Below are 11,003 nucleotides of genomic sequence, written 5' to 3' on the forward strand. Positions count from 1 at the left end.
TGGAGGTCGTGGGTTTGGATCCCACCGGCGGCATGGTTGCTTTTATCTGCTCCTTTATAAGAAATTTTCTTTAAACCAATTGATTGGCATTAGAGATTTAAAAAAAATAGAAAACAATCCCCTATGCATCTTGGTTTTGGTGACTGTTGGCTTCCTTAATATGTTTGTCAAACGAGCCTCTCATTTCATTTGCCTTGTCTGCTAATAGTGTAACAGGGGTCTCGGTTCTGGCAGTGTTGATGCCATAGGTAGCATAAGAGGGCTCTCGCACAGTTTCCGCCCTCGCCACTAGATGACGTTCTACGTCACACTTGCGGTATTACAGGACGTGCTACGCCACCGCTATGGACGAGGGTGGCGCTGGTGAACACTCTCAAGTTTCGCTTACACGCAAAACATAAATACCCACGAAAGCAGCAGATTGGACAGCCGTCGCCGTAGCTCAGTTGGTAAGAGCACCGGACGCGATATTCGGAGTTCGTGGGTTCGGATCCCACCGGCAGCATGGTTGTTTTTTCTGCTCGTTTATAAGTAATTTTCTTTAAACCAACTGATTGGCATTAAAAATTTAAAAAACAATATAAAACATTCCCCTATGCATCTTGGTTTCGGTGACTGTTGGCTTCCTTAATATGTTTGTCAAACCAGCCCCTCATTTCATTTCCCTTCTCTGCTAATAGCTTAACGGGGGTCTCATTTCTGGCATTCTTGATGCTATAGGTAGTATAAGAGGGCTCTCGCAGTTTCCGCCCTCGCCGTTAGATGACGTTCTACGTCACACTTGCTGCACTACAGGACGTGCTACGTCCACCGCTATGGACGAGCGTCGCGCTGTTGAACACTCTAGAGGTTAGCTTACACGCAAAAAATAAATACCCACGAAAGCAGCAGATTGGACAGCCGTCGCCGTAGCTCCGTTGGTAAGAGCACCAGACGCGATATTCGGAGGCCGTGGGTTCGAATCCCACCGGCGGCTTGGTTGTTTTTTCTGCTCGTTTATAAGTAATTTTCTTTAAACCATTAACACGTTTTGGCGGGCTAGTTGGTTAAGCATCTTGAACAAACAGCGCGAACAAAGACGATCACAAAAGACAAGAAAGCGAACGACACGGCGCTGACTAACAACTGAGGGTTTATTGCTGATCACACAAGTATAAATACATGAATGTCGGCAATGAGGGAAAGGTTTACAAAGTGCAAAAAACCAAAAACAAAACGTAAATGTGACAAAAGCAACATAAGCACGCCAGAAATCAGCAGAGATTATCAACCCCCAGGAGTGACAGCTCTTTTTGCAGAAGTGTTAGCGAAGGGGTGCTTATACATGCATTTCCCTGCTTGAATATGTTGTATGCCTCGATAATTTCTCTCGCAGTTTTTTCCCGATTTTTGGCAATGACCTTGGTTTCGTGATATAGCGGTACGCACTGTTTTTTCTCTTTCTTTGCCTATTCACAATCCCGGCAATGAATGCCGAGATGACCTGAAACTACTTTTGACACTTTATAGCTGTGTTCGCTCAGCCTTTTATTTATGCAACGTCCCGTCTGTCCAACGTACTGCCCTCCACAAGGCAGAGGGATGTTATAAACAACCCCCTTATCACAAGGAACGAAGCGTGACTGGTGCTTAGTTGTGCACTTCGCCACTTTTCCTTTGAACTCATTAACAGATCGGCACAAACCGGCCAGACGATCAGGCGCGGAAAACACAACATCAACACCTGCTTTTTTCCCCACTTTTTTCAGGGAGTGTGAAATGCCATGTAGATATGGAATCACAGCGACACGTTTGCGGTTGTTGTCCGATCCCTGGCCGTCTCGTGTAGCTGGTTCTGACTTGCTCTTCTTTAGGGCCGACTCAGCTACTGACGTGATAAGTTCTAGTGGGTACCCTGCCGAAAGCAATCTTTTTACCTGGTGTGATACGCTGGAATGCATTCTGTGGTGGCAGGATTTTGTTAATGAGCTGTTCAAACAGGATCCTATGATACCCCTCTTAATGAGCTTGGAATGGCAAGAACCATAGGGAAGAAGGGGCTTGTTACCTCGGGGTTCGAAAGCCCAGCAAACGTGGCTAGGGGTGAAGTACAGGCCAAGGTCTAGAAACTTGATGTGGTTGTGAACAGGGGTTTCATAAGTGATCTGAAGGGGTGAGAGAGTGTCAGAAAAAATGGACAGACTACGAGACACCTCCGTTTTAAACTCCAGTCCAGAGCACTTGACAATAACAAGGTAGTCGTCGACAAATCTAAATGTTTTTACGACCTTGGTTTTCCCAAGGCGTCCGTTGAGAGCACGGTCGCATCTGGCGAGATAAATGTCACTGAGTATGGGAGCGATACAGGAGCCTATGCATATGCCGTTTTTTTGAATGAAGATGGAAGAGTTCCACTTAGTGAAAGTTGATTGCAGGTACAAGGAAAGGAGATGCAGAAATCTTGCTACGGAGATACCGGACGCGTTTTGAAAGGCAACCACGCCATGTCGGTCAATGCATTCACTGACACTAGTTAGCAGTTCGTCATGGGGAATCGAATAGTACAAGTCTTTCACGTCAATAGAAAAAGCTAAAAGTTCATCAGCATTGTGCGTCGTCAGGAAATCAGTTAAAAAGCAGGTGTTGATGTTGTGTTTTCCGCGCCTGATCGTCTGGCCGGTTTGTGCCGATCTGTTAATGAGTTCAAAGGAAAAGTGGCGAAGTGCACAACTAAGCACCAGTCACGCTTCGTTCCTTGTGATAAGGGGGTTGTTTATAACATCCCTCTGCCTTGTGGAGGGCAGTACGTTGGACAGACGGGACGTTGCATAAATAAAAGGCTGAGCGAACACAGCTATAAAGTGTCAAAAGTAGTTTCAGGTCATCTCGGCATTCATTGCCGGGATTGTGAATGGGCAAAGAAAGAGAAAAAACAGTGCGTACCGCTATATCACGAAACCAAGGTCATTGCCAAAAATCGGGAAAAAACTGCGAGAGAAATTATCGAGGCATACAACATATTCAAGCAGGGAAATGCATGTATAAGCACCCCTTCGCTAACACTTCTGCAAAAAGAGCTGTCACTCCTGGGGGTTGATAATCTCTGCTGATTTCTGGCGTGCTTATGTTGCTTTTGTCACATTTACGTTTTGTTTTTGGTTTTTTGCACTTTGTAAACCTTTCCCTCATTGCCGACATTCATGTATTTATACTTGTGTGATCAGCAATAAACCCTCAGTTGTTAGTCAGCGCCGTGTCGTTCGCTTTCTTGTCTTTTGTGATCGTCTTTGTTCGCGCTGTTTGTTCAAGATGCTTAACCAACTAGCCCGCCAAAACGTGTTAACGCAACTTATTTCTTGTTCTTCGGGTGTTCCTTCGGGGTATCTTCTTGACCCGCTTCGTGTTATCCCCCTTGTGGCTTCAGCAACATGCAATGCACGTTATTTCGGTTTTTGCAACCGGCGTAGGGTCTTTCCTCCAGAGGTGGTGACCTTGTTTGGCTTCATCAGACCATCCGTTGGTCATGGAAGAAGAATTTGCAGGATTTTGCGCTCCGAATGGCAGCGCCAAGCTCGCCTGTATCGAGAACTGCTACGCAGTTTGCTCGCTCGGCCTGCGCTCCAACACCAGTGGCGGCAGTACCTCCGGATTGCTGACACGACCACCGAATGGCTATGGCATCTGCTGCTTCCCCGGCTTCTGCAAAAGGAGAACAATAGGCAGCCCCAGCCGGAGAGCACCGTCCATGTTCTTGGCGATGTTGAACTTCCTGACAACGTCCGCTGTGTACTCGGGTGCGGACCCAAGTTCGCCGTAGAACCACGGAAGAACATCCCTGAGCTGCTTTCCATGGTCCGAGCGGTTTCCTCCAGAGCCAGCCCAGCTGATCGGGACAGGTGCACTCTGGATGGCGTGGACGTCCTGTCAAGACCAAGGAAGGATCCCAGGCGCTTGCCCGTAAGAGAGACTGTTGATTTTCTGAGGGGCAAGTCTCTAACTCTGTTACAGTCGGATAAGGAAGGGGGGTTTGTTGTATTGCCCAACGATCGTTTCCTGTCAAAAGCAGGCGAAGCTGTGTGTGCCGTGTTCAGGGAATGCAGTACGGCATCTTTACAGAAGGCAAGGGGCCGTGCAAAAAAACTTTGCCACGATTACAACCTCACTAAGCTTGCTCAGGACATTGCGAATAGCGATAAACCAAGTCTTAATATGTTCTTTTCCGCCAAAACGCACAAGCCTGAATGCCCGCTTCGTGTGATAGTCTCAGAGAGGGGTACTTGGCAGAAGTGCCTCGCTGAATTCATTAAGCGGCAACTCGCCGTAATCTCTGTTGACGATCCTTTCCAGGTAAAAAATTCGAACCAAGTAACTGATTTCCTGACGACGCACAATGCTGATGAACTTTTAGCTTTTTCTATTGACGTGAAAGACTTGTACTATTCGATTCCCCATGACGAACTGCTAACTAGTGTCAGTGAATGCATTGACCGACATGGCGTGGTTGCCTTTCAAAACGCGTCCGGTATCTCCGTAGCAAGATTTCTGCATCTCCTTTCCTTGTACCTGCAATCAACTTTCACTAAGTGGATCTCTTCCATCTTCATTCAAAAAAACGGCATATGCATAGGCTCCTGTATCGCTCCCATACTCAGTGACATTTATCTCGCCAGATGCGACCGTGCTCTCAACGGACGCCTTGGGAAAACCAAGGTCGTAAAAACATTTAGATTTGTCGACGACTACCTTGTTATTGTCAAGTGCTCTGGACTGGAGTTTAAAACGGAGGTGTCTCGTAGTCTGTCCATTTTTTCTGACACTCTCTCCCCCCTTCAGATCACTTATGAAACCCCTGTTCACAACCACATCAAGTTTCTAGACCTTGGCCTGTACTTCACCCCTAGCCACGTTTGCTGGGCTTTCGAACCCCGAGGTAACAAGCCCCTTCTTCCCTATGGTTCTTGCCATTCCAAGCTCATTAAGAGGGGTATCATAGGATCCTGTTTGAACAGCTCATTAACAAAATCCTGCCACCACAGAATGCATTCCAGCGTATCACACCAGGTAAAAAGATTGCTTTCGGCAGGGTACCCACTAGAACTTATCACGTCAGTAGCTGAGTCGGCCCTAAAGAAGAGCAAGTCAGAACCAGCTACACGAGACGGCCAGGGATCGGACAACAACCGCAAACGTGTCGCTGTGATTCCATATCTACATGGAATTTCACACTCCCTGAAAAAAGTGGAGAAAAAAGCAGGTGTTGATGTTGTGTTTTCCGCGCCTGATCGTCTGGCCGGTATGTGCCGATCTGTTAATGAGTTCAAAGGAAAAGTGGCGAAGTGCACAACTAAGCACCAGTCACGCTTCGTTCCTTGTGATAAGGGGGTTGTTTATAACATCCCTCTGCCTTGTGGAGGGCAGTACGTTGGACAGACGGGACGTTGCATAAATAAAAGGCTGAGCGAACACAGCTATAAAGTGTCAAAAGTAGTTTCAGGTCATCTCGGCATTCATTGCCGGGATTGTGAATGGGCAAAGAAAGAGAAAAAACAGTGCGTACCGCTATATCACGAAACCAAGGTCATTGCCAAAAATCGGGAAAAAACTGCGAGAGAAATTATCGAGGCATACAACATATTCAAGCAGGGAAATGCATGTATAAGCACCCCTTCGCTAACACTTCTGCAAAAAGAGCTGTCACTCCTGGGGGTTGATAATCTCTGCTGATTTCTGGCGTGCTTATGTTGCTTTTGTCACATTTACGTTTTGTTTTTGGTTTTTTGCACTTTGTAAACCTTTCCCTCATTGCCGACATTCATGTATTTATACTTGTGTGATCAGCAATAAACCCTCAGTTGTTAGTCAGCGCCGTGTCGTTCGCTTTCTTGTCTTTTGTGATCGTCTTTGTTCGCGCTGTTTGTTCAAGATTCTTTAAACCAATTGATCGGCATTCGAAATTTAAAAAAATAGAAAAAATTCCCCTATGCATCTTGCTTTCGGTGACAGTTGGCTTCCTTAATAGAATAGTCAAACGAGCCCCTCATTTCATTTGCCTTGTCTGCTAATAGCCTAACGTGGGTCTCGGTTCTGGCAGTCTTGATGCTATAGGTAGCATAAGAGGGCTCTCGCAGTTTCCGCCCTCGCCGTTAGATGAAGTTCCACGTCACACTTGCGGTATTACAGGACGTGCAACGTCCACCGCTATGGACAAGGGTGGCGCTGGTGAACACTATCAAGGTTCCCTTACACGCAAAACATAAATACCCACGAAAGCTGCAGATTGGACAGCCGTCGCGGTAGCTCAGTTGGCAAGAGCACCAGACGCGATATTTGGAAGTCGTGGGTTGGGATCTCACCAGCGGCATGGTTGTTTTTCTGCTGGTTTATAAGAATGTTCTTTAAACCAATACATTGGCATTAGAAACTTAAAAAAAGAAAACCTTCCCCTATGCACCTTGGTTTCGATGACTGTTGGCTTTCTTAATATGTTTGTCAAACGAGCCCCTCACTTCATTTGCCTTGTCTGCTAATAGCGTAACGGGGGACTCGGTTCTGGCACTCTTGATGCTATAGGTAGCATAAGAGGGCTCTCGGACAGTTTCCGCACTCGCCGTTAGATCAAGTTCCACGTCACACTTGTGGTGTTACAGGACGTGCTACGTCCACCGCTATGGACGAGGGTGGCGCTGGTGAACACTCTCAAGGTTCGCTTACACGCAAAACGTAAATACCCACGAAAGGAGCAGAATGGACAGCCGACGCCGTAGCTCAGTTGGTAAGAGCACCGGACACGATATTCGGAGGTCGTGGGTTCTGATCCCACCGGCGGCAAGGTTGTTTGTTCTGCTCGTTTATAAGTAATTTTCTTTAAACCAATTGATTGGCATTCGAAATTAAAAATTAGAAAACTCCCCTATGCACCATGGTTTCGGTGACTGTTGGCTTCCTTAATATGTTTTTCAAACGAGCCCCTCAATTCATTTGCCTTGTCTGCTAATAGCTTAACGGGGGTCTCGGTTCTGGCAGCCATGATGCCATAGGTAGCGTAAGAGGGCTCTCGCACAGTTTCCGACCTCACCGTTAGATGACGTTTTACGCCACACTTGCAGCATTACATTACGTGCTACGTCCACCGCTATGGACGAGCGTTGCGCTGTTGAACACTCCAGAGGTTCGCTTACACGCAAAACATAAATACCAACGAAAGCAGCAGATTAGACAGTCGTCGCCGTAGCTCAGTTGGTGAGAGCACCGGACGCGATATTTGGAGGTCGTGGGTTTGGATCCCACCGGCGGCATGGTTGCTTTTATCTGCTCCTTTATAAGAAATTTTCTTTAAACCAATTGATTGGCATTAGAGATTTAAAAAAAAAATAGAAAACAATCCCCTATGCATCTTGGTTTTGGTTACTGTTGGCTTCCTTAATATGTTTGTCAAATGAGCCTCTCATTTCATTTGCCTTGTCTGCTAATAGTGTAACAGGGGTCTCGGTTCTGGCAGTGTTGATGCCATAGGTAGCATAAGAGGGCTCTCGCACAGTTTCCGCCCTCGCCACTAGATGACGTTCTACGTCACACTTGCGGTATTACAGGACGTGCTACGCCACCGCTATGGACGAGCGTTGCGCTGATGAACACTCTAGAGGTTAGCTTACACGCAAAACATAAATACCTACGAAAGCAGCATATTAGACAGCCGTCGCCGTAGCTCAGTTGGTGAGAGCACCGGACGCGATATTCGGGGGTCGTGGGTTTGGATCCCACCGGCGGCATGGTTGTTTTTTCTGCTCGTTTATAAGTAATTTTCTTTAAACCAATTGATTGGCATTAGAAATTTAAAAAAGAACAGAAAACATTCCCCTATGCATCTTGGTTTCGGTGACTGTTGGCTTCCTTATTATGTTTGTCAAACCAGCCCCACATTTCATTTTCCTTGTCTGCTAATAGCTTAACGGGGGTCTCATTTCTGGCATTCTTGACGCTATAGGTAGTATAAGAGGGCTCTCGCAGTTTCCGCCCTCGCCGTAAATTGACGTTCTACGTCACACTTGCGGTATTACAGGACGTGCTACATCCACCGCTATGGACGAGGCTGGCGCTGGTGAACACTCTCAAGGTTCGCTTACACGCAAAATATAAATACACACGAAAGCAGCAGATTGGACAGCCGTCGCCGTAGCTCAGTTGGTAAGAGCACCGGACGTGATATTCGGAGGTCGTGGGTTTGGATCTCACCAGCGGCATGGTTGTTTTTCTGCTGGTTTATAAGAATGTTCTTTAAACCAATACATTGGCATTAGAAACTTAAAAAAAGAAAACATTCCCCTATGCACCTTGGTTTCGATGACTGTTGGCTTTCTTAATATGTTTGTCAAACGAGCCCCTCACTTCATTTGCCTTGTCTGCTAATAGCGTAACGGGGGACTCGGTTCTGGCACTCTTGATGCTATAGGTAGCATAAGAGGGCTCTCGGACAGTTTCCGCACTCGCTGTTAGATGAAGTTCCACGTCACACTTGCGGTATTACAGGACGTGCAACGTCCACCGCTATGGACAAGGGTGGCGCTGGTGAACACTCTCAAGGTTCGCTTACACGCAAAACATAAATACCCACGAAAGCAGCAGACTAGACAGCCGTTGCCGTAGCTCAGTTGGTAAGAGCAGCGGACGCGATATTCGGAGGTCGAGGGTTCAGACGCCACCGGCGGCATGGTTATTTTCTCTGCCGGTTCATAAGAATTATCAATAAACCAATAGATTGGCATTAGAAATTCAAAAAAAGAAAACATTCCCTTATGCACCTTGGTTTCGACGACTGTTGGCTTTCTTAATATGTTTGTCAAACGAGCCCCTCATTTCATTTGCCTTGTCTGCTAATAGCTTAACGGGGGTGTCGGTTCTGGCAGTCTTGATGCCATAGGTAGCATAAGAAGGCTCTCGCACAGTTTACGCCCTCGCCGTTAGATGACGTTCTACGTCACACTTGCTCCACTACAGGACGTGCTACGTCCACCGCTACGGACGAGCCTTGCGGTGTTGAACACTCTAGAGGTTAGCTTACACGCAAAAACAAAATACCCACGAAAGCAGCAGATTGGACAGCCATCGCCGTAGCTCAGTTGGTAAGAGCTCCGGACGCGATATCCTGAGGTCGTGGGTTCAGATCCCACCGGCGGCATGGTTGTTTTTTCTTCTCGTTTATAAGTAATTTTCTTTAAACCAATTGATCGGCATTAGAAATTTAAAAAAATAGAAAACATTCCCCTATGCATCTTGGTTTCGGTGACTGTTGGCTTCCTTAATATGTTAGTCAAACTAGCCCCTCATTTCATTTGCCTTGTCTGCTAATAGCGTAACGTGGGTCTCGGTTCTGGCAGTCTTGATGCTATAGGTAGCATAAGAGGGCTCTCGCACAGTTTCCGCCCTCGCCGTTAGATGGAGTTCTACGCCACACTTGCGGTATTACAGGACGTGCTACGTCCACCGCTAAGGACGAGGGTGGCGCTGGTGAACACTCTCAAGGTTCGCTTACACGCAAAACATAAACACCCACGAAAGCAGCAGATTGGACAGCCGTTTCCGTAGCTTAGTTGGTAAGAGCAGCGGGCGCGATATTCGGAGGTCGTAGGTTCGGATCCCACCAGCGGCATGGTTGTTTTTCTGCTGGTTGATAAGTAATTTTCTTTAAACCAATTGATTGGCATTAGTTAATAAAAAAGTAGAAAACTTTCCCCTATGCACCTTGGTTTCGGTGACTGTTGGCTTACTTAATATGTTTATCAAATGAGCCCCTCATTTAATTTGCTTTGTCTGCTAATAGCTTAACGAGGGTCTCGATTCTGGCAGCCTTGATGCCATAGGTAACATAAGAGGGCTGTCGCACAGTTTCCGCCCTCGCCGTAAATTGACGTTCGACGTCACACTTGCGGTATTACAGGACGTGCTACGTCCACCGCTATGGACGAGGGTGGCGCTGGTGAACACTCTCAAGGTTCGCTTACACGCAAAACATAAATACACACGAAAGCAGCAGATTGGACAGCCGTCGCCGTAGCTCAGTTGGTAAGAGCACCGGACGTGATATTCGGAGGTCGTGGGTTTGGATCCCACCGGTGGCATGGTTGCTTTTTTCTGCTCGTTTATAATTTTCTTTAAACCAATTGATTGGCAATAGAAGTTTTAAAAAAAATAGAAAACATTCCCCTATGCATCTTTGTTTCGGTGACTCTTGGCTTCCTTAATATGTTTGTCAAACGAGCCCCTCATTTCATTTGCCTTGTCTGCTAATAGCTTAACAGGGGTCTCGGTTCTGGCAGTCTTGATGCCATAGGTAGCACAAGAGGGCTCTCGCACAGTTTCCGCCCTCGCCGTTTGATGACGTTCTACCTCACACTTGCGGTATTATAGGACGTGCTACGTCCACCGCTATGGACGAGGGTGGCGCTGGTGAACGCTCTCAAGTTTCGCTTACACGCAAAAAATAAATATCCACGAAAGCAGCAGATTGGACAGACTTCGCTGTAGCTCAGTTGGTAAGAGCACCGGACGCGATATTCGGAGGTCGTGGGTTCGGCTCCCACCGGCGGCATGGTTGTTGCCGCTTTATATGAATTATCAATAAACCAATTGATTGGCATTAGAAATTAAAAAAAAATAGAAAACATTCCCCTATGCATCTTGGTTTCGGTGACTGTTGGCTTTCTTAATATGTTTGTCAAACGAGCCTGTCATTTCATTTGCCTTGTCTGCTAATAGTGTAACGGGGGTCTCGGTTCTGGCATCCTTGATGCCATAGGTAGCATAAGACGGCTGTCGCACAGTTTCCGCCCTCGCCGTTAGATGACGTTTTACGTCACACTTGCTGCACTACAGGACGTGCTACGTCCACCGCTATGCACGAGCGTTGCGCTCTTGAACACTCTAGAGGTTCGCTTACACGGAAAACATAAATACCCACGAAAGCAGCAGATTAGACAGCCGCCGCCGTAGCTGAGTTGCTGACAGCACCGGACGCGATATTTGGAGGT

General features: G+C 47.0%; 1 non-coding gene across 1 annotated transcript; it reads left to right on the plus strand.

Moving 5' to 3' along the window:
* The first annotated feature begins 10,020 nt into the window (after positions 1–10,020).
* Positions 10,021–10,094, plus strand: TRNAS-UGA (transfer RNA serine (anticodon UGA)). Its single transcript has one exon. It is a non-coding gene; the product is annotated as a tRNA-Ser (tRNA).
* The last annotated feature ends 909 nt before the right edge of the window (positions 10,095–11,003 follow it).

Source organism: Amblyomma americanum, chromosome 1 (genome assembly GCF_052857255.1).
Source record: "Amblyomma americanum isolate KBUSLIRL-KWMA chromosome 1, ASM5285725v1, whole genome shotgun sequence".
NCBI lineage: Eukaryota > Metazoa > Arthropoda > Arachnida > Ixodida > Ixodidae > Amblyomma > Amblyomma americanum.